Source organism: Triticum urartu, chromosome 2 (genome assembly GCF_003073215.2).
Source record: "Triticum urartu cultivar G1812 chromosome 2, Tu2.1, whole genome shotgun sequence".
NCBI lineage: Eukaryota > Viridiplantae > Streptophyta > Magnoliopsida > Poales > Poaceae > Triticum > Triticum urartu.
Genome location: NC_053023.1, coordinates 447,982,057 through 448,003,276, shown reverse-complemented (window position 1 = coordinate 448,003,276; position 21,220 = coordinate 447,982,057).

The following is a 21,220-nucleotide window of genomic DNA, read 5'->3' as shown; positions in this document are numbered from 1 at the left end:
AGAGAGGGCTGTCATCACGGAGGGCTTCTACATGATCATAGCCTCTCCGATGAAGTGTGAGTAGTTTACCTCAGACCTTCGGGTCCATAGTTAGTAGCTAGATGGCTTCTTCGCACTTTTTGGATCTCAATACAAAGTTCTCCCGTCTCTTGTGGAGATCTATTCGATGCAATCTTCTTTTTGCGGTGTGTTTGTTGAGACCGATGAATTGTGGGTTTATGATCAAGTCTATCTATGAATAATATTTGAATCTTCTCTGAATACTTTTATGTATGATTAGTTATCTTTGCAAGTCTCTTCGAATTATCCGTTTGGTTTGGCTAACTAGATTGGTAGTTCTTGCCATGGGAGAAGTGCTTAGCTTTGGGTTCGATCTTGCGGTGTCCTTTCCCAGTGACAGAATGGGCAGCAAGGCACATATTGCATCGTTGCCATCGAGGATAACAAGATGGGGTTTATTTCATATTGCATGAATTTATCTCTCTACATCATGTCATCTTGCTTACGGCGTTACTCTATTTTTAACTTAATACTCTAGATGCATGCTGGATAGCGGTCGATGAGTGGAGTAATAGTAGTAGATGCAGAATGGTTTCGGTCTACTTGTCACGGACGTGATGCCTATATACATGATCATGCCTAGATATTCTCACAACTATGCTCAATTCTGTCAATTGCTCAACAGTAATTTGTTCACCCACCAAAGAATACTTATGCTCTTGAGAGAAGCCACTAGTGAAACCTATGGCCCCTGGGTCTATTCTCATCATATCAATCCCCATCACTTTAATCTTGCTTTGCTTTTTTACTTTGCCTTTACTTTTTACTTTGCATCTCTATACCAAAAATACCAAAAATATTATATCTATCAGATCTCACTCTCGTAAGTGACTGTGAAGGGATTGACAACCCCTAGTCGCGTTGGTTGCGAGTAGCTATCGTTTTGTGCAGGTACGAGGGATTTGAGCGTGGCCTCCTACTAGATTGATACCTTGGTTCTCAAAAACTGAGGGAAATACTTACGCTACTCTGATGCATCATACCTTCCTCTTCGGGGAAATCCAATGCAAGCTCAACAGGTAGCACTGATTGAACAGTAGCCTGATATGTCTCCAACATATGTATAATTTATGAAGTATTCATGCTGTTATTTTATCATTCTTGGATGTTTTATAATCATTTTATAGCAACTTTATATCATTTTTTGGGACTAACCTATTGACCCAGTGCCCAGTGCCAGTTACTGTTTTTTGCTTGTTTTTTACATCGCAGGGAATCAATATCAAATGGAGTCCAAACACTGCGAAACTTTTTGTGGATTTTTTATGGACCAGAATACCACCAAGGGGCCAAAGCAGCACCTGGGGGGTGCCCCGACGGGGGCACAACCCACCAGGGCGCGCCCAGGTGGGTTGTGCCCACCTTGGTGGCCTCCCGCACCCCCTCTTTACCCTATAAATTCACAAATATTCCAAAAACCCTTGGGGTTAATCCAGATCAGAAGTCCCACAGTCGCAAGGCTCTGTAGCCACTGAAAACCAATCTAGACCCCGATCCAGCACCCTACTGGAGGGGGGAATCATCACTGGTGGCCATCTTCATCATCCCGGCGGCCACCACGATGCGGAGGGAGTAGTCCACCCTCAGGGCTGAGGGTTTGTACCAGTAGCTATGTGTTAGATCTCTCTCTCATGTTCTTGAGATGTCACGATCTTGATGTATCGCGGGCTTTGTTAATATAGTTGGATCATATGGTGTTTTCCCCTCTCTATCTTGCTGTGATGAATTGAGTTTTTCTCTTTGAGATTTCGTTATTATCAGATTGAATACTTTTATGGATTTGAGAGCACTTGATATATGTCTTGCATATGAATACTCATGGTGACAATGGGGTATCCTATTGTTCTTGATATATGTTTTGGCACTCAACTCGCGGATTGTCGAGGTGAGATTGGGGTAATCTATGCATAGGGGTTGATGCACGTTCTTGTCTGTGGTTCACCGGTAGAAATCTTGGGGCACTCTTTGAAGTTCTTTGTGTTGGATTGAGTATAATGAACCTGAAATTATTTAGTGTTATTTTAGTACGAACTCTTGGATAGATCGATCGGAAAGAATAGCTTCGAGGTGGTTTCGTACCCAACAAATAATTTCTTCTTATGCTCTCCGCTAGATAGGGGTGGTTATATGATCCAACTATATTATCACAGTTGAGAGATTGCACTAGCGAAAGTACAGACCCTAGGCCTCATTTTCCAGCATTGCAATACGTTTTTGTGTCCATTTACTATTTGCCACCTTGCTATTTTTATCTATTCAGATTATAAAAATATATTTCTACCATCAATATTACACGTTTATCACCATCTCTTCGCCGAACAAGTGCACCTATACAATTTGCCATTGTATTGGGTGTGTTGGGGACACAAGGGATTTCTTGTATTTGATTGCAGGGTTGTTTGAGAGAGACCACCTTCATCCTACGCCTCCCATGGATTGATAAACCTTAGGTCATCCACTTGAGGGAAAATTTATAATGTCCTACAAAACTCTTTGCTTGGAGGCCCAACACGTATCTACAAGAATAAAGTTGCGTAGTAGACATCAATCTCTTTTCTGGCACCGTTGGCAGGGAGGTGAGTGCTTGAAGGTATATCTTTAGATCTTGCAATCGAATCTTTTAGTTTGTTGTTTTATCACTAGTTTGGTTTATAAAAGGAAAACTACATAAATAAATGGAATTGAGGTTGCATCATATTATTGATCATCTTTATAATGTTTTTCGTGAAAATGATGGAAAGGAAAATTGTGCTCAATTGTTAGATGAAGTCAATAAAATGTTTGGCACAAAATATTTGAATGATGAGCATTATTGTAATGTTGTTAGTATGAATTCTTTGAATATCCATGATGCTAATGATATGCAAAGCCATAAGCTTGGGGATGCTATGTTTGATGAAGATGATATTTATATTCCCCCAAGATTTGATGTTAAAATTTGTTATAATAATTGCATGCCTCGTATTTATGATGATTATAATGATGAAAGTGGATTCGAAGAGGTCATGACCTTATTTAATGATGAATCCACCATTTTGGATGAGGCTTCGATTGACTATGACAACAAGGTTGCTATCTATGATGATTATGGTGATGACATGTATGCTTTAAAGAATAATGATAACCATGAAACTTGTTATCATGCTTTTAATTTTCAATCACATCATAGTTATTTTGTTGAGTTTTCTCCCACTAGTATTGATGAGAATAAATTTGCTTATGTGAAGAGTAACAAAATTTCTAGGATTATGCATCATGAAAAGAGTGCCTTATGTGATGGTTATATTGTTGAATTTATTCATGATGCTACTGAAAATTATTATGAGGGAGGACCTTATGATTGTAGGAATTTCAACAATATCAAGTTTCCTCTCTATGTGTTGAAATTTTTGAAGTTATGCTTGTTTTTCCTTCCTATGCTAGTTGATTCTTGTTCCCATAAGTTGTTTGCTGAAAAAATCCCTATGCATAGGAAGTGGGTTAGACTTAAATGTGGTAATCATATGCTTCATGATGCTCTCTTTGTGTTTCAGTTCTTATCTTTTATGTGAGCACCATTGAAATCATCATGCCTAGCTTAAAAGTCATTCAAGAAAATCACTTGTTGGGAGACAACCCAACACTTTTACCTTCCGTTTTTGTGTGTTCACATGATTTGGCTATTGTAGTAATCATGTTTTATTGCTTTGGTTTCAATAAAGTGCCAAGTAAGACCTTTGGGATGGCTTATGGTGATAGTTGATTTGATCTTGCTGAAAACAGAAACTTTTGCGCTTAGGAAAACAATTCTCATTTTTAATAGAAGCGTGATAAAATGCTGACCTATCTCAAGAATCTTGTCTTTGATAGTACCAAAGTGAAATGGTTTGCTCTTTATCATACTGGCCTATCTCATGATGTTCCGTTAAATTTTGTGTGATTGAAGTTTTCAAGTTTTGGGTGAGATGTCGATATGAGGAGAATAAGGAGTGACAAGACCAAGGCACCCCAAGGTAATAGCCAAGGAAGATCCAAGCAACTAAGCTTGGGGATGCCCCGGAAGGCATCCCCTCTTTTATCTCCAACATTATCGGTAACCTCGCTTGGAGCTATGTTTTCATTCATCACATGATATGTGTTTTGCTTGGAGTGTAAATTTATTTTGTTGGAATTTTCTTGTTGTTATTTATAATAATGTTTTGCATCTTTTATTTCAATAAAAGTGACAATGATAGCCTTTGCCATGCTTATTTTGCAAGTATACATGTTGCTGTTTGAAAACATAATGTTTACCGCTGTTGCAAAAATTCCCTAGAAAAGTCAGAATGTGATAAAATGTTGAAACTTTTTGCAAAATAAGCTCTGATAAATTTTCTACAGGGTGGTAAATTTTCATACTCTTGCATTCTTTATAGACTGTACTGTTTTGGCAGATTGCTGTTATGTTTGCATTGTTTGCATATGTTTGCTTGTGTAATGATTCTATTTGAGGATAGGAATATTAAATATGCAAATTAATTTAGTATGCAATGTTGAATAATAATTTCAGTGATTTTCCATAGTAGAGAATGATAAGGTTTTTTCATTGGTTTATACTAACTTATCTCATGAGTGCTTGTTGAGTTTTGTGTTGATGAAGCTTCTGAGATTTAAGAAAACCGTGATAAGAGAGGAATTAAGGATACACAAAAGCTCAAGCTTGGGGATTCCCAATTCACCCCAAGATAATATTTCAAGAGGTCTCAAGTATCTATGCTTGGGGATGCCCTGGTAGGCATCCCAACTTTCTTCTTCAACAATTATCAGTTAGTATCGATTGAGCCTAAGTTTTTACTTCTTCACATGATGTGTGCTATTCTTGGAATGTCATTTTTTTTGTTTTTCTTGCTATTTTGATAAAATTCTTAGATCTGGAAGTTTTTTAATAAGAGAGAGTCCTCAATTAGCTACCCATTTACTTAACTACTCGCAAGATCTTCACTTATATCCTATGAGTAAATTGTTGAATAAATTGATTGTCATGAAGTTGAAATCATATCATGCCTAGTGGTAGCTTCACATTGGGTTTAGAAAATGAATATTTTGAGGCTTGACAATCACAATATTGGTCATACGAGCAATTCACAAATAATTAGTATAAGGAACAGAACTTTCACATGCAAATACACTATCTTGGAAATCTTTTGTGATTGTGAGCCCCCATCAAAATATTATATGCCAAAATGGTTGAAGTTGGACAAGGAGGACAACGTAATGGTTTATGTTTGTTCATATTCACATAGAAGTTTGTCGGCGTGGGAATGGGGGTCTCCGGACTTGCCTGCCTGCGGCCCACGGCATGGCTCCACCAGCGGCCTTGTATGGCCCATCTTCACCAGAAAACACTCAAGACCCTCGTGAGGGGCCAAGCCTCGCGAGGCAGACGGCGCAAGACCTCCTCGGGGGTGGCCTCACCAGGCTGGCTCGTGAGCAGCGGAGAGATCAAGGCAAGGGGCACCTCGCGAGGTTCCTGTGATGCAAGCCATGACGACCAAGGCCAGGCGGGCACCAGGAGGGCGCCAGCGTGCGTAGTGTCCTCATTTCCTCTTTGGTGCTAAAGAGGCGAGCGCAGGCGCGTAGTCTCGAGGCATCAAGCAAATGTTTGCATATCGATGCAACGAGACCAAGACCAGCAAGACGGCAGGACGGAGGTCACCGTGGAGCCCAGGACGGCGTCATCACCAGAGCCTTTGGCAGGGGAAGACCATCCTTTGTCAGGATAGCTTGTACTCGTTGTCCCCCTTCAAAACTGGCCGTTGTGGGATCCCTTCCCGCCTAATATTTTGGAGGAGGACCCGAGCCTCTATATATAGGGCAAGCCACCATCGTAGCAAGGGGGGCCGAGGAAAGGATCAGCACATCGAGAGAGAGAGAGAGACGATCCTCTACCGCATCAACTTACCAAGCACAAGAACACCTCTCCTCAGGAGGCTGTTCTTCCCTTGTAACTGTTCATCCTCAGCCCTAGAGGCAATCCACCACACCACACTGGAGTAGGGTATTACAACACATAGATGGCCCGAACCATTATAAATCTTGTGTCCCTTTGTTCTGCGAGTTTGACGCGCTAAGCCTTGAGATTGCGGTGAGGGCGTGAGCTAGAGGGGGGGAGAGATCTTCATGCGCACCCCAATGTTTGAACCTCAAGGGTTTTGTTGGAACCCGAAATCCGACATTTGGCGCGCCAGGTAGGGGTGCGCCGAAGCTTCTCTTCCATGGGCAGACCCGCCAACACTCGGCAGCGCCGATGCCCAGCAACCCGAGGCCTGACGCCGATCACTGGGCAGCCTGGCCATCCCGGGCGGCGTCATCCGCCCAAGAAGACCTCAACTCCACGCTCCAGGTGGCACGTGCATCGCCAAACGCCGCGGGGCGCGGGCCGCGTGGTCCGACGCCTCCCGCCCTTACCCCATGGTGCGCACGGGCCGCCGCAAGGGCCTAAGCTATGCCACGGCGACGACGCCGCACTCCCAACGGGAACAAGCGAACATGAGGGCCGCGCTCATAGTGGCGCAGGAGCTGCTGCGATGCCGACTGATGGAGATCGGTTGGGATGCATTGCTGGAGCGTGTTGCCGAGCTGTTGGACGCTGTAGCAAGGGGTGCACCACCTTTTTGCTCCTTGCTTATGCCCCAGGCTGCGGCCCGATCGCATGGTGGCCCTCGTCGCGCCCGCGCACCTCCAGGCGCACCAGGAGGTTTCGTTGGCATCAGCACAACCAGCGGTGACGGGCACCCAACCACACCTGTGCCTCCCCCAATGGGCGCAGGCGTAAGCATCGGCAACCATGGTTCCGACGGGATAACGCCCTACCATCCTGGTACGTCGAGCCAAGTGACATGGAGCATGGGGCACCTCAGCGAGGTTTCCAGGGCGACAGCCCCGGAGGCCTATGTGCCCCGCATGATGGACCAGGAGTACGCACCGGAAGATGGCCCCGGTTCATTCCTTGAGCCGGGCTGGGAAGAGAAGACACTAGAAGCTGGAGCCTTCCAGGAGCCACCCGGGAGCCTCGCCGGCCACACCAGCAACAACATCTATAGGGTACCACTGATCTCTCAGGAGCAGGCTTACGCTAAGCATGGGTCGCAAGTGAATCATGTCGCGGCGGTGGATGACGTCCCAAGTGCGGCGGCCCCCCTTCCACCAGGAGATGCACATTGGGGGCTGCGAGGGAGGGGCCGGAAGCAAGGCCCCTCCCCGCTTCGAGTGGAGCAAGGCGTCGCTCGGAGGTAGGTCCTCTGCCGGGGAGGCACTGGCGAGCCTTCCCCCCGGCAGAGGGCCCGTGGTCGCCGAGGGCACCGCTAGCGTCCCCTTTGCCCCTTAGCATTGTCTTGGTTTCTGGACGCCCCAACGGTGGTCGAGGGCGGTGCAAGGCGGGGCCCTGGCCTAGCGATATGAAGCAAGGCTCACGCCTGTGAAGGTCTCCGCTTGTGACACTCTCACGTAATAATGAGTGGGGCTGTACACACCCCGGAGTCTACGGAGTGCCGCCCTCGGGCCTCGGGGGCTCCCGCCCACGTCCTAGTGGAAGCACCATGCTCCGCGCTGGTCGTCGACATTGTTCCCCAATGACTATGCTCATGGCCTATGAAAGCACTTAGCTCAGCGCTGGTGAGAAGACTCGAAGACAAGAAGACTAGCTAAGTGCCGGACGCGGCCATTTGCTTTCAAGCTCTTTTCTGTAGCTCAGACATGCAGCTTTTGATCTTGAATTTGAAGTTGCATTTTCATTAATCGCGTGGGGCATCCTTTCTTGTTCGCGTTGATTTTGTGAGTTTCTAGATTTGTGTTTTGTTTGAGATTTACGACAGCTATCTTCTCCCCTTTTTCGAAAACCTCACCAGCGGGGGCTGGCAGCGGCGCACACGCACTACGCGTGCGTCTCGCCATTACTGGCGCTCGCTCCTCGCGAGGTCCTCTCAGGTGGACTGCTGGACCTCTCAGGAAACCGAAACCTCACGAGCTCATGAGGGGCTCCTCTCAGAAGGAATGCATGTCCACAACCGCCGAACCAGTTTGAAGCCCGGCTAAAGCAAAGTAAGTTACTGTATCAAGCCCGCAAGGGGTGTCGTCAGCATGCAACGGCACGCTTTAAGCCAAGCCTAAGGAATGAAGTGGTAGTCTATTTACATGAGGGGCTTCCCCTCTTCAAAATGCTCTTACATCGTGAGGGGCCGTACCCAAGCTTTTGTGTGCAGGTTCAAAATACAGGAGCTAGGGATCAGCTGGACATATCACTCGCCTCATCTCCCGAATCACTCCCGGACAGGCTGTTGGCGCCATCGCTGTCGCTGTCTCCACCGCCATCAGCCGCACCGCCATCGACCACACCGCCATCAGCCGCGCCTCCATGAACCACGTCGCCCTCATCCGCCACGACCACCACCGCGTCGTCATCAGAAGCAAAGGCCCTAACTAGGGCGTCCACGTTGTCGTCCACCCAGTGTGTGAGGTTGCCCCGGACGACCGCGGGCACTGGGGCAATGGCGGAGGCAAAATCAAAGTCAGGATTGGTGTTCAGGAGATGGCTGAAGACATGGGAGAATGCGCGCCTGAGAAGGCCTTGGCTCTTTTCGTCCACGAGCTCGCGAGCCCTCTCAACACGGTTCTCCAGGTGCGTTACCACATCAGCGAAGAAGCGAAGATGGCTGGCGGTAATCCTCGGCGTGGGGATGAGGGGCGTGCTCATCTCAGATGGTACCAACTGCCTGGTTGGCCTTCGTCCTGATGTTCCGAAGCATGGGAGCGTGCTCGCGCAGCAGGATCTGCCAGCAAAGTGCCTCCTCCCTGCTCTGCTGCACGAAGGACTCGGCGCTGACAACTCGTTGTTGAAGAGAGAGCATCTCGGCACGGGCGGAAGCCAGCTTGACCTGCACCGTGATCAGGGCAGCTGTGGCGGCTTTCTCGCGCTGTTCCGCCTCAGCCAGCCCTGACCTGAGGGCAGCGCACCTTCGGCTTCCACGAGCTTCAGCTTCAGGTCGTACCGGCCGGCAAGATCCGCGCGAGCCTCGGCCACCCTGCGGTCGACCTCCTCCAGGGCCCAGGCCTCGTGTGTGTCAATAGCATCCTCTGCTTGGGTGACTTGGCGCTCCCTCGTCTCCAACCGGTCGAGCTCAAGGCTGCGCTCCGTGGCCTCTAGCTACAGCGCTTCCTCGCGCCTCAAGATCTCCTCCTCGTCAGACAGGGCGCCCTTCATCGATGCCAGGGCAACTCTACACCCCTCCACCTGCTGCTCTAGGGAGGCATTCAAAGCCTGGAGCTCCCGCCTGCGCTCCTCGACGGCAGCGCGGCGGTTGTCCACCTCCCTGGCCTCCTCCAAGGCCCGGGCGCTGGCCTCTCGCGAGGTTGCCAGGGATGCCTCGGACTTCGCATCGGCGTGCTTGTGCTGGAGGCGCCCGAGGTTGATAGCCACCTTCAGGCGATGCCACTCCTCCACTAGCCGGAGGCCTTCAGCTTCAAGGCGAGCATCGACATCTGCGAGTTCTCCGCCGAGTCGGCCCATCGCGCCATTGCCTCCTGAAATATCTCGTGGCGGATGACACTCCGCCCGTGCGCAAGCTTAAGCGTGTAACCGGGTCCATGCCCCATAGCGGGGGTGGCCGACGGGATCCGAAGCGGCTCGCCCACCTCTAGCGGTGGGCTGGGGGCTGGCGCCTCCCGGGACACTGTCCGGGTTTCAGTAGCGGCCCAGATGGCTTGAGGCCCGCTGCTTGAAGAAGAAGCTAGGATTGAAGTTATCCAGCCACCGTCTATAACTATAGGAGGAGCCCTTGGCACACTTGCCACGCTCCAGGCGAGGCAATGAAGGAGAGATGGCGAAGGCGTGGGCTCAAGGCGCCAAGCTAACGTGTTTGCCTCTCCAGTCGACCTCGCGCCGGGTGCGGCATGATGACTTGGGGCGCTCAAGGCCAGCGGGGGGTTCAAAGCAGGAGGAGGTTGCTTCCCCGAAGACTTTGTGGCCTTGGCAGAAGGGACCCTGAGGAGCCACTAACAGGAGGGGAAGCAGCACTTGGGAAATCAAAAAGATAAGGTACTCACTCATCTATGGCGATATACTTCCTTTGCTTCAACGGCCGGAAGGCATTACTGTTGCAGCTGGGGGACCCTTTCCTCTTGCGGAGCGCCTCGAAGTCCAAACAGAGCCGGCCGAAGCATTGGACGTGGCAGCCAGCGCGGGGCGCAGTTGGTGAGGCTCCCGAGGAGGCGACCTCGGGAGTGCTGGGCTGAGGAGAGCCCCCGAGCATCGCCTCATGATGACCCGCTAGACCTTGGAAGCTTTGGCCTCAGGAGCAGCGGATTGCGTCGCCCCCTCAGCTGTCGCCCCAAGGCAAGAGTCACAGGCTCCCGGGGATGGCACTTCGAGAGCCTCAAGTGGTGCCGATGCCTCAGCGCCCACACCTCCGGCCTCCAGCGGAGCTCGTCGCCCTGCATCCGCTCTTGGGGCAAGCTTGGCGCTGGTGGTAGGGAGGGGAACCACGGAGACAGAGCTCTCGCGGGGCCCTTCAAGGCCAACTGGGCAAACCCACATTCATCGAAGGGGGGCATCTGCCCCGCAAACTCCACCCTGTTCGAGGAGTAGTACAGAAGACAGCCCTCCTGCGGCATGTCAGCTGGCAAGGGGTAGCCCATCAAGACCTCGAGCACCGTTCTTCATGCCTCAAGCGGAAGCCCCTCCTCCTAAAGCCTCATGCGATCCTGGCCGCCGGACAGGGCCCACATCGGCCAGGAATGGCGCTGGAGAGGGGCGACGCGGAGTCGGAGGAACTCCTTCATCACCATGGGTGCAGTCACGCTGAGATCTTTCAGCCTCTTCAACCGGAGCCAAACGAAGGCAAGGCGGGGGTCCGTGAGCTTCTCATGGCCCCAGCTGGAGCTAGGAATGACAGGCGCCGAAGGGGGCGAGAGCAGGGGGCTGAGCACACCGACGTCCACGAACACCCACCGTGTCTGAAACCCATTCGCAGATGGTGGGAGCTCAAAGTCAATCCCCGAGCCTGCCGTCGCAGCCATGGCCTGGAAGCTCGGGCATCCCGAGTGTTGTTGAGGATCGGTCAGGTGCAGCGAGAAGACATGGCGTAGTAGGGCCACAAAGGGGGAATGCCCACCATGGCCTCGTAGACGAAAGCAAAGACGGCAAGAAGGGAGACTGATTGGGGATCCAGGTGCAACATGTGGATCTGATAGTGGGAGAGCACGGCATTGAGGAAGGAAGAGAAAGGAGGAACCAGGCCGGCCCACAAGGCGTCGATGAAGAATGGAACCTCGGTAGCTATCCTATCGACGGAGGCGTGGTATGCGGGCCAGGGCATCGTCCTCCCCCATTCGTTGGAGTCAATGGTGAGCGCAGGGCAAACCTTGTCCATGGCTTCCTATTTGAGCACTAGTGACCGACCAATGGCGGGTTCAGCGGCTGTAGGTGACCCGGTTGAAGATTGAGACTTCTTCTTTTCCTTCTCCGTTTGCCGGGGCGCCATGTCAACGAGGAGCGCTGAGCTCGGGACAGATTGGAAGAGGAGGTTATTGTTCCGGAAACGCAGGTGAGTTGGAGGGGCGCGTCACCGGCAATCAGGGATAAATGTGTAAGTCACGGTGGCCGCCTAGCCAGGCGGATATCAAGGCTGCGTGAGGAAGCGGAGACGCCCACGTCCAATCGACTGAGACGCGTCAAACAAGGCCACAGGCTGGTGGGGCCCGCGGCGCTCCGCACTTGCCCCTTGGCTTTGCCTCGAAGCCAAGCCCGAGTGCGCCTTGTGCCCGGGGGCTACTGTCGGCATCCTAGGAACAGGGGTCCCCAGACTTGCCTGCCTGCGGCCCACGGCGTGGCTCCACCAGGTGCCCTGTACGGCCCATCTTCACTAGCAAACACTCAAGACTCCTGCGAGGGGCCAAGCCTCACGAGGCGGACAATGCAAGACCTCCTCGGGGGCGGCCTCACCAGGCTGGCTCATGAGGGGCGGAGAGATCAAGGCAAGGGGCACCTCGCGAGGTTCCTGTGATACAAGCCATGACGACCAAGGCTAGGAGGGCACCAGGCGGGCGCTAGCGCGCGTAGTGTCCTCGTTTCCTCTTTGGTGCTAAAGAGGCGAGCACTGGCGCAGAGTCCCGAGGCATCAAGCAAAGGTTTCCATATCGGTGCAACGAGATCAAGACCAGCAGGACGGCAGAACGGAGGTCACCGTGGTGCCCAGGACAGCGTCATCACCAGAGCCTTTAGCAGGCGAAGACCATCCTTTGTCAGGATAGGTTGTACTAGCTGTCCCCTTCAAAACTGGCCGTTGTGGGATCCCTTCCCGCCTAATATTTGGGAGGAGGACCTGGGCCTCTATATATAGGGCTAGCCGTCATCCTAGGAAGGGGGACCGGGGAAAGGATCAGCACATCGAGAGAGAGAGAGAGAGAGACGATCCCCTACTGCATCAACTTACCAAGCACAAGAACACCTCTCCTCAGGAGGCTGTTCTTCCCTTGTAACTGTTCATCCTCAGCCCTAGAGGCAATCCACCACACCACACTGGAGTAGGGTATTACAACACATAGATGGCCCGAACCATTATAAATCTTGTGTCCCTTTGTTCTCCGAGTTTGACGCGCTAAGCCTTGAGATTGCGGTGAGGGCGTGAGCTAGAGGGGGGAGAGATCTTCGTGTGCACCCCAGTGTTCGAACCTCAAGGGATTTACCGGAAGCCGAAATCCGACAAAGTTATATTGTCATAGGTCGTTCAACATGTGGTGCTTGCCCCCATCTTTGCCTCTCCACGAAAGCAGCCCACATGTCCCACCGCGAAAGGAGCCGACATGTCTCACCGCACGGAAGTAGCAGCACAGAGGTCCTGTCACGCCCCCGAAGCAGCACGGAGGTCCCACCGCACCGTCGATGCAGCAGACTGGTCCGGCAGCGCCGCAGAAGCAACAAAGATGTCCCACCGTGCCGTGAAAGCAGCAGAGTTGTCCAGTCACGCCACGGAGGCCTGGGAAAATGTCTCGCAGGCAGGCGACGACTCTTACAGGCGCATGCATGCGATCGTCGATAGCCAGATTGATCAGATCTCCGGCTGGGAGAGTTTGTAGGACGACATGGAAGCCTCATTTGAACAGGCTACCGGCATCATCCGGCAACTGAGGGAGGGCAATGACAGGCTCCGGGCAGAGCGCGACCTGCTGAGGGTGAAGATCGTCCGAAGTGCAGAGGAGCAGGAGGAGACCAATGCCTTGTTGAAGAGGACCGGCGTCATTGTCAAGAAACTTATGGACGAGAATGGCATGCTCGCATTGAGCGCCAAAGGCTGGTGGAAGAATCCACGGATGCTCCCAAGAAGCGTTTTGAGGACGACAGAGAACATCACCGCTGGCCGTGGAGAATGGTTCCCGCGGCCTGCAGCAACGCATCAAGAAAGTAGAGATCAACGAGCCAGATCGTTGTCTTCCTTCGTCTTTTGCCCTTGTGTATTTCGGGTGTCACCGCATGTGGCTTTTTTAATTACGTTCCTAATTATGTAAGACAATTATTATCCACTGTCGTCCTTATATATTCATCAGTCTTGCTATAAGTCACAGTAGATGCTATATAGGTCCGCCGGATCTTACAGCAAGATCCATGCAAAATTTTCTTTTCAGATTTTCTTCTTTCTCTCTTCAATCTTAGTCGAGTCAGACATAGCCACGCCATTAAACAGAAGCTCGGGCGCAATTAATGGAGAGGTGGGCGGCAGATGGAGGTCAAAGGGCTCTCCTCCTGATAAGCACGCGTAGGGGTCTGATCGCATGCCTCCCATACTCAAATATCTACCATGCACGGCGCCTCCTAGCTAATAAATAAGGGGATGTGTGGCGGCACGCAAATGGTAAGTAGAACGCCCACGGTTTCAGTAATACTTGTGTTTCTGATTGTAACGTGACATCACTTGTTCCAAAATCACTTTGTTGATTGTTAATGTGTGCGCCTTCGCAAATCGGATAGCAAAATTACCACAACATGTTGGTGCCATGTCATGACACCAAGCCAAGTTTCATGATTTACAAGAATTAAAAACCAAGTTTCTCAATGTTTCCGGCCGAGCCACGACGCCCAGATATTTGAATTTCATTCCCATTTCTTGCATGGGACCTAGAAATTTACCCGAGGACACACATGTGATTTTTCAACCAAGTTTGGTGCACTGGAGGATGTGCTTGTATTGCAAATTTGAATTATCCACACAATGGTGACATGTTCCCTCTTAGAACCACGAGCCTCCTTGAGAGAAGCTCTGATTTGTAAGAAGCTTATACCAAAACTTGTTCCGATTCAGCCAATTTTTTTTACCACAACATGGTAGTACCATGACATGACACCATGCCAAGTTTCATGATTTTCAGGCGTGTTTTCGATTTACAAGAATTTTAAACCCAAGTTTCTCAATGTTCTCGGCCGAGCCATGATGCCCAGATGTTTGAATTTCATTCCCATTTCTTGCATGGGACCTAGAAATTCACCTCATGACACAGATGTGATTTTTCAACCAAATTTGTTGCAGGGAGCATGTTCTTGTAGTTCAAATTTGAATTATGCACATTAAATGACCAGAAACTCAATTAATGTATAAAAAGGCCAAACGAACCCAGAATAATTCCCAAATTTGACAAGCACTCATGTAGTTCTATGTTGCCTCTGTAAAGAAACTCAAGGGGGGCAACGTATATCGTTTTGCACTCAAAGGTGACACATTCCCTCTCAGAACCACGAGCCTTCTTGAGAGAAGCTTCAGTTTGCAAGAAGCTTATACCAAAACTTGTTCCAATTCGGACCAATTTTTTACCACAGCATGTTAGTTCCATGACATGATACCATGCCAAGTTTCATGATTTCCAGACAAGTTTTGGATTTACATGAATTTAAAAACCAAGTTTCTCGATGTTCTCGGCCGAGTCACGACGCCCAAATGTTTGAATTTCATTCCCATTTCTTGCATGGGACCTAGAAATTCACACAAGGACACACATGTGATTTTCAACCAACTTTGGTGCACCGGAGCATGTGCTTGCAGTTCAAATTTAAATTATGCACATTAAATTTCCAGAAAATCAATTAATGTATAAAAAAGGCCAAACGAACCCAGAATAATTCCAAAATTTAACAGGGCACTAATATAGTTCTATGTTTCCTCTGTAAAGAAAATCAAGGGGAGGCAGCATATATCATTTCGCACACAAAGGTGACACGTTCCCTCTCGGAACCACGATGCTTGTTGAGAGAATCTCCAGTTTTGCAAGAAGCTTGTACCAAAACTTGTCCCAATTCAGCCAAAAATTATACATATGAAAACATGATTTAGGTTATCCTGAACATCTCACTACCTAGATCAATGTACTTTGATTTGAATACAACAGAAAATGGACACAAATATTTGAATTGGAGATCGTACGGTACATGTAGTTCATAGTGAAACATGATTACTGCTATATGCATGTTTTTTGTTATCAAGATAATATTTAAATGATGGTATAACTTGACAACAATCATATTCAAATAAGGAAAATTGATTCAAATTTAGTCCATATGGTAGACGACAATATATATATGTTCATAGGGTGGAGTAAAATGTTGATATATGATGGAAGATCAAAATGTAGGACTACATCCATTATAAACCGCAAGCTCACCTAATGATATATTTGAATTCAACATAACGTGGATTCAAAAATTGAAATTCGAGATCCTGGCATTTGTAATCATATAAAAAGGGACATGACTCTTTCTTTTGGTGGGAATTGATTTGTTTTTTGTTGTTGTTGAGGGAAGTGTGAATCGACTTGGTATTGTATAGGGTAATTTTGTTCTCCCGATTTTTTCTACATTTTTCTTGTAGTTTTTTCAATGGCATTTATAGCAATATAGTAAAAGGGGACATGACTCTCTTGTGTCTTGTATGAATTGTATTTTTGTACACGTTAAGTTTGTTCTGCCGAACATGGAATCCACGCCTTGTTATCCTAAAATTTTCAAGCTCAAGTATCTTTTGTCTCATCTGCTTTGAAACTCCCGCCTCTTCAACCCGCGCCATGCCTTGTTATCCTAAAATTTCGACATGCGCGAAAACTCTCTCCTCATCCAAAATCGGTCTCGCAGCCCAGACCCACGAAATCACCCTTCTGCCCCTCAGTCGGAAATGTCGGCTCGACGTCGCGTGGTCAAAACCGGTGGGGGTACACTGGTAACTTACCCTACATTTCGGATAAGCACGTCCCTAAGCCATTGGTTCCCTACCTTCCCCTTCACCCCCCCATTTGTACACCGAGGCCGTCAAAACCCGCGAAACCCCATGCTCCTCCGTTGGCCTCCCGACCGCCGCCCAGCCGGAGACTCTTCCCCGACGATGTCGTCCACCGCAACAGCTCGCCGTCCCTCATCCACCACACCGGATGAGGATCCATCATTGATCTCATCATCCCACCGGATCAGCCGCCCCGTCCTCCACCTCCAAGGAGCCGCCCCAACATTCGCCTCGTCTATCGTGCCACCTCCATCCCCACAGTGCCGTGTTGACTTGCCCCACCGGAACCGCAACACCCTCACCAATTCCTCCAATGAAGCCGAGGCCAACTTGGCACCACCAAGGAGGTTCTGCACTCACCGCTACATTTTATCTTTTATTTGATCTCACGGGGATGCCGGTGCTCGATACCGAGCAGCCATGGTGGGTCTCCATTGACGGCGCCGTCGCCGGCCACTTCATCCACGGCATCTCTTCCCCATGTCATTGCTTCCTCGGAGGCGACTTCCACACCTGCACTAGCTGCAGCTGCTCCGGCTCTCGCTCGCGCTGTGACTCTGTTCTTGCTGTCGGTCACGCTGCTGCACTACTCTTGCTCTCGTTCATGCTGCTGCTCTGCTCTGCTATTACTGGTGGTCGCACTGCTGCTTCGCTCTTGCTCTCATTCATGCTGCTTCTCTACTCTTGCTCTCGTTCACGCTGTTGTTGCTGCTGCACGACCTCTGGCAGCTACGTGAGTTGCTGCTTTAGCACTCGCTCATAGTGCTGCTGCACGACTTGCTCTCTACTAGTGCATTCCCTGCTCAAGCGTCTGTTGATTTAGATCACTGCTTCTCTACAACTAGTGCTCAAATGCCCTAAACATCTATTGCAATGCTCTGCTACTAGTTCGATCAGTTTCGACAGTAAAATTCAGTTTTGACTGTAAAGTTCAGTTTCTTTTGTTAAGTTCAGAGTGAAAAGTATTTACATCATCTGTCGGAGCGGATGTGGCGCGGCTGATGTGTTTTACATCTAGCACTTTTTGGTGATGTATTTTACATCATCTATTGTAGATGATATTAGAGTCCCACTTCAGATTAACGTTGCCTGTCTTGTCCTGCTTCAGCCTTGCCGCCGTACACCTTAGTGGAGCTGCTCCAACGATGGAACCATCCATCACAACGGAGCAGTACCCTTGGCACCGTTTCTAGAGGCCTCAAATCTTCTTCCCTGCGTCCGACAGTCACACCAGCATCACCATCCTCCATGTCCAACCCAATGATGTTGAGGTCGACAAGGCTATGCCAAAGAGGTTGTACACTCGTCGCATCACTTTGTTACTCTGCATTCATGTCAAACCCTCACGGGTCCTTTGCTATGGAACTACTATGGTACTACTATTCGTGCATCTGGTTAGAAGGAGTGGAGCAAAGCAAAACTGGAGGATTTTTTTTCCTTTGGTGTCCCTTTCACAGAAAAAAACGAAGGAATCTTAATATCCACTTGGACATCCTTTTCTAATTAATATGCATGAAGAACAGGACTAATCGCATTACTGACATAATAGGATTCTTATTTTTTCTGTAGCGACCCGACCTCAGACGGTCAAGCCTCTATGTACCTGTGACATCCCTGGATCGGTATGCTGGAACACATAGTACATCAATGTATAGATCAAAGTGCAATCACACGTATAATCAATGTAAAACTGATATATACCTCATAAATCTCAACGGAAACAATTAATCGGGTGTGGAGTCCCATCAACACTATCGGCAGGTTGAGTGTAGACGGTAACCCAACAATGAAACTTACTCGTCGTAGAAATAATCCTGCAACATGATATGTTGCAGCCGTGTAGGTTAGTACATTGAATGTACCGGCAAGATCACAATAAGAGAAAGTAGATGATAAAATTATTCTATATGCAATATGGCTTTATGGCTCTGGGTCTAAGTTTTGTGTGCATAAAAGATGGTTTTATTTTCCCTACATCAAAGGAAATAACTGGAGTCTCTACTACAGAGTTTTCTATCATGACATGGTTCCACCAACAGATGTCTCATAGCCCAAAATCATCATAAGTTGCCCACATTTAAATTTTCGATCCGGTGTTGAGAGTTCCGATATAGATCCAAGTCCAGATGCTCAAATTGTCCGTAACCGGGGACACGCCTAATCGATTAGGTTTTACCCCTCTGCAGAGGTTTGTACACTTTACCCGCAAGATTCGATCCCCCTTTTTACATTCTCGGACTTCAGGGTGTTTGAGAATAAGACAACCGAAACATGGTCTTACGAAGAGTTCCCCTGACCACTGTCCGGTGCTCATCCAATCCTATCGTAGTTCTACATCTGCTAGCACCGTCCCAGCTAGAGTCACAACTAAGGTCAACCAAGCCAGAGCCCATAGTGACTCGCAATTGCACATGTAAGCTTCCAGGCATGAAGTATTCTTTCGTCTCTTTGAGTCCGGGTGAAGCTTTCCGCAAGATGTCATGGCGCTTCTCCATGCATCCCGGCCATCCATTGGTTGCTCCAGCGTACCCATCAAATCCGTCCTTCACCCAGTAGTGTGTATTGAATTCTTGTCTCGAGTCTTGAAATCTTGAGGTCTTGAAGTCTTGAGGTCCTGAAGATGAAGTCCTTGCAGATGCCATCATGGAGCTGTCGTCATTGACGTAGAGTCCTCCATTCTCACACCACTCCCAAGCACTCATACCAACCCCGTCTACTATAGCGTAGCATTGAAAGTAAACAACGTGCCGGGCTAATAACAGGGAGATGGGTTCCTACCTCATGCATTCTACTCAACTACAAGATTCAACAACACTACTGGAGGGATTGTTGCAAAGATGCCACTAAATTCAATAAAAACATAGGTATGAAAGCATGGTCAAAGTGAACTTGCCTGGTATTACTTGACGAAGATAGTAACGCTCTCGAAATCTTTGATAAACTATTCGTCACTCCAAGAAAATCTATATAGTCAAACATTGTATTCACATAAGCAATAGTCCTAGCAACCAGTACCAGCAATCAAAGTAACAATCAGAATGAAAAAGAGAAAACCACAATGAAATCAATGAAACCAAATAGAATTCAAAAGAAAACTTAAAGAAAATGAGGAAGAGAGCAACTCACAAAATAACAGTCAATACTCTCATAACAACACTAAATTATTCTAGATAACTCTTCTACAATAAACAAAAATACAATTCTAATGAAACAATAGAAAATAATTGACTAAAGCATTTACTAGCAATAAGAACTAGTATGATAACTATTTTTATCAACTATCACCATGAATTAAACAAACAAATACTAAAATAGTAGCTAAACACTAATAAATAACTACAAAATTTCATCTACTATAGTCTAACAAAAACATATGACAACATGTAAAAAATTACAAAAAGAATTAACAAAAAATAATTAAAAACACTAACTATATGACTAACATAACTACATAAGCAAAACAGTACTGTTATTGCAATAAACCTAATTTAAACCAAGCTAAAAATTATTCACTATATGCTACTGGATAGACAATACAACAACAAAACAGTAGCAAAAAGAATCAATCAAAAATCTATTCTAGAGTTAAAACTAGAGCCAAAACAGTGTTTTAAGAATATTTGAACTAATTCAAATTTAAACTATGGAAATTTGAAAACTAAGTGCACCGCCAAAAACTTCATAAAATTTTGAAACTAATGCAAAAAGAATCACTCAGTTTGGGTTAAAAACCTAAAAGATATTGAATTTCTAAAACAGAAACTATTTCTAGAAATAGAACAGAAAACAGGAAAAAAAATCATATCTAACGGACAGGGTACGCGTGGCGCGCTGCTGTTTGTCCCAAGTTGTGGCCGAGAAGTCGTAAGCGAGCGGACGACCTCGGCATAAGAAAAACGGCCCGACCGACGGCTAAACAAGAAAACCGAAGTAGTTTGGTTCGACCTAGACCGGGTTAAACCGGACCAAATATTGATCTACTTAATAAAAAACTAACTGTTCGCGTAGATCTAATCCAGACCATTGATTGCAGATCAGACGGTGTAGGGCACGCAGGGCTTACAGCGGGTCAGCGGCGATGGGACGACGGCCACGGTGACTCGAGCGGCGGCGGTGCAGCGACTCCGGTGGTCTGGGGCGATGGCGAAGGCGTCGGGGCGATGCGGTGGAGTGAGGCGGAGACGGTGATGATGTCGGGGTGGCTCGGGAACAGCGGAGATGATGAGGCCGATGCGGGCGGCGGCTCGAGTGAGCTGTAGTGCAGCAACAGGCTTCGAGCTCGGGGTCGTCGACGTCGGCGGGTCCTAGACGGAGAGAAGATGTCAGGCGGGTGCGGGAGGTCGAGGGGGTTCAGATGGCGGAGTTTGGTGGCAGGGGGGAAGCTCACTGGCAGCGGGCGGTGAGGGTGAACGGCAGCGGCCAAACGAGATCGAGACGGTGGTGGCACAGGCTACAGTGGGTTTTAGGGTAGGGTTTTAGGGGGGGTCGGAGGAGGAGGGGTTGAGCTTTATATAGGGCATGTTCTTGGACGAGGGGGCGAAGCGCGAGCGCGATCCCGAGAGGATCGGGGCGATGGGGGCGCTCTGGCGTGCTCCGGTGTGGCAAGGCGTGGAGCAGGGGAAAGAAAGGGGTGGGACCCGCGGGTCTGTGGGAGAGAGAGGGGAGGGGGCGAGCGGGCCACCGGGCGGTAACGACTTCGACCTGTGCGGGGCTGGCTGGGCCGAAAGGCCAGGTGGGCCGGCCTGGTAAGGTGGGGCAGTGGGCTTCGGGTTTTTTAATAAAACACTGGCAAGACAAATACAACAAAACACAAATAAAATAAATAAAAGTATTATATATGCATATAATGTATCTAATTGTTCAAAAAACGAAATCCTAAAACATGAACT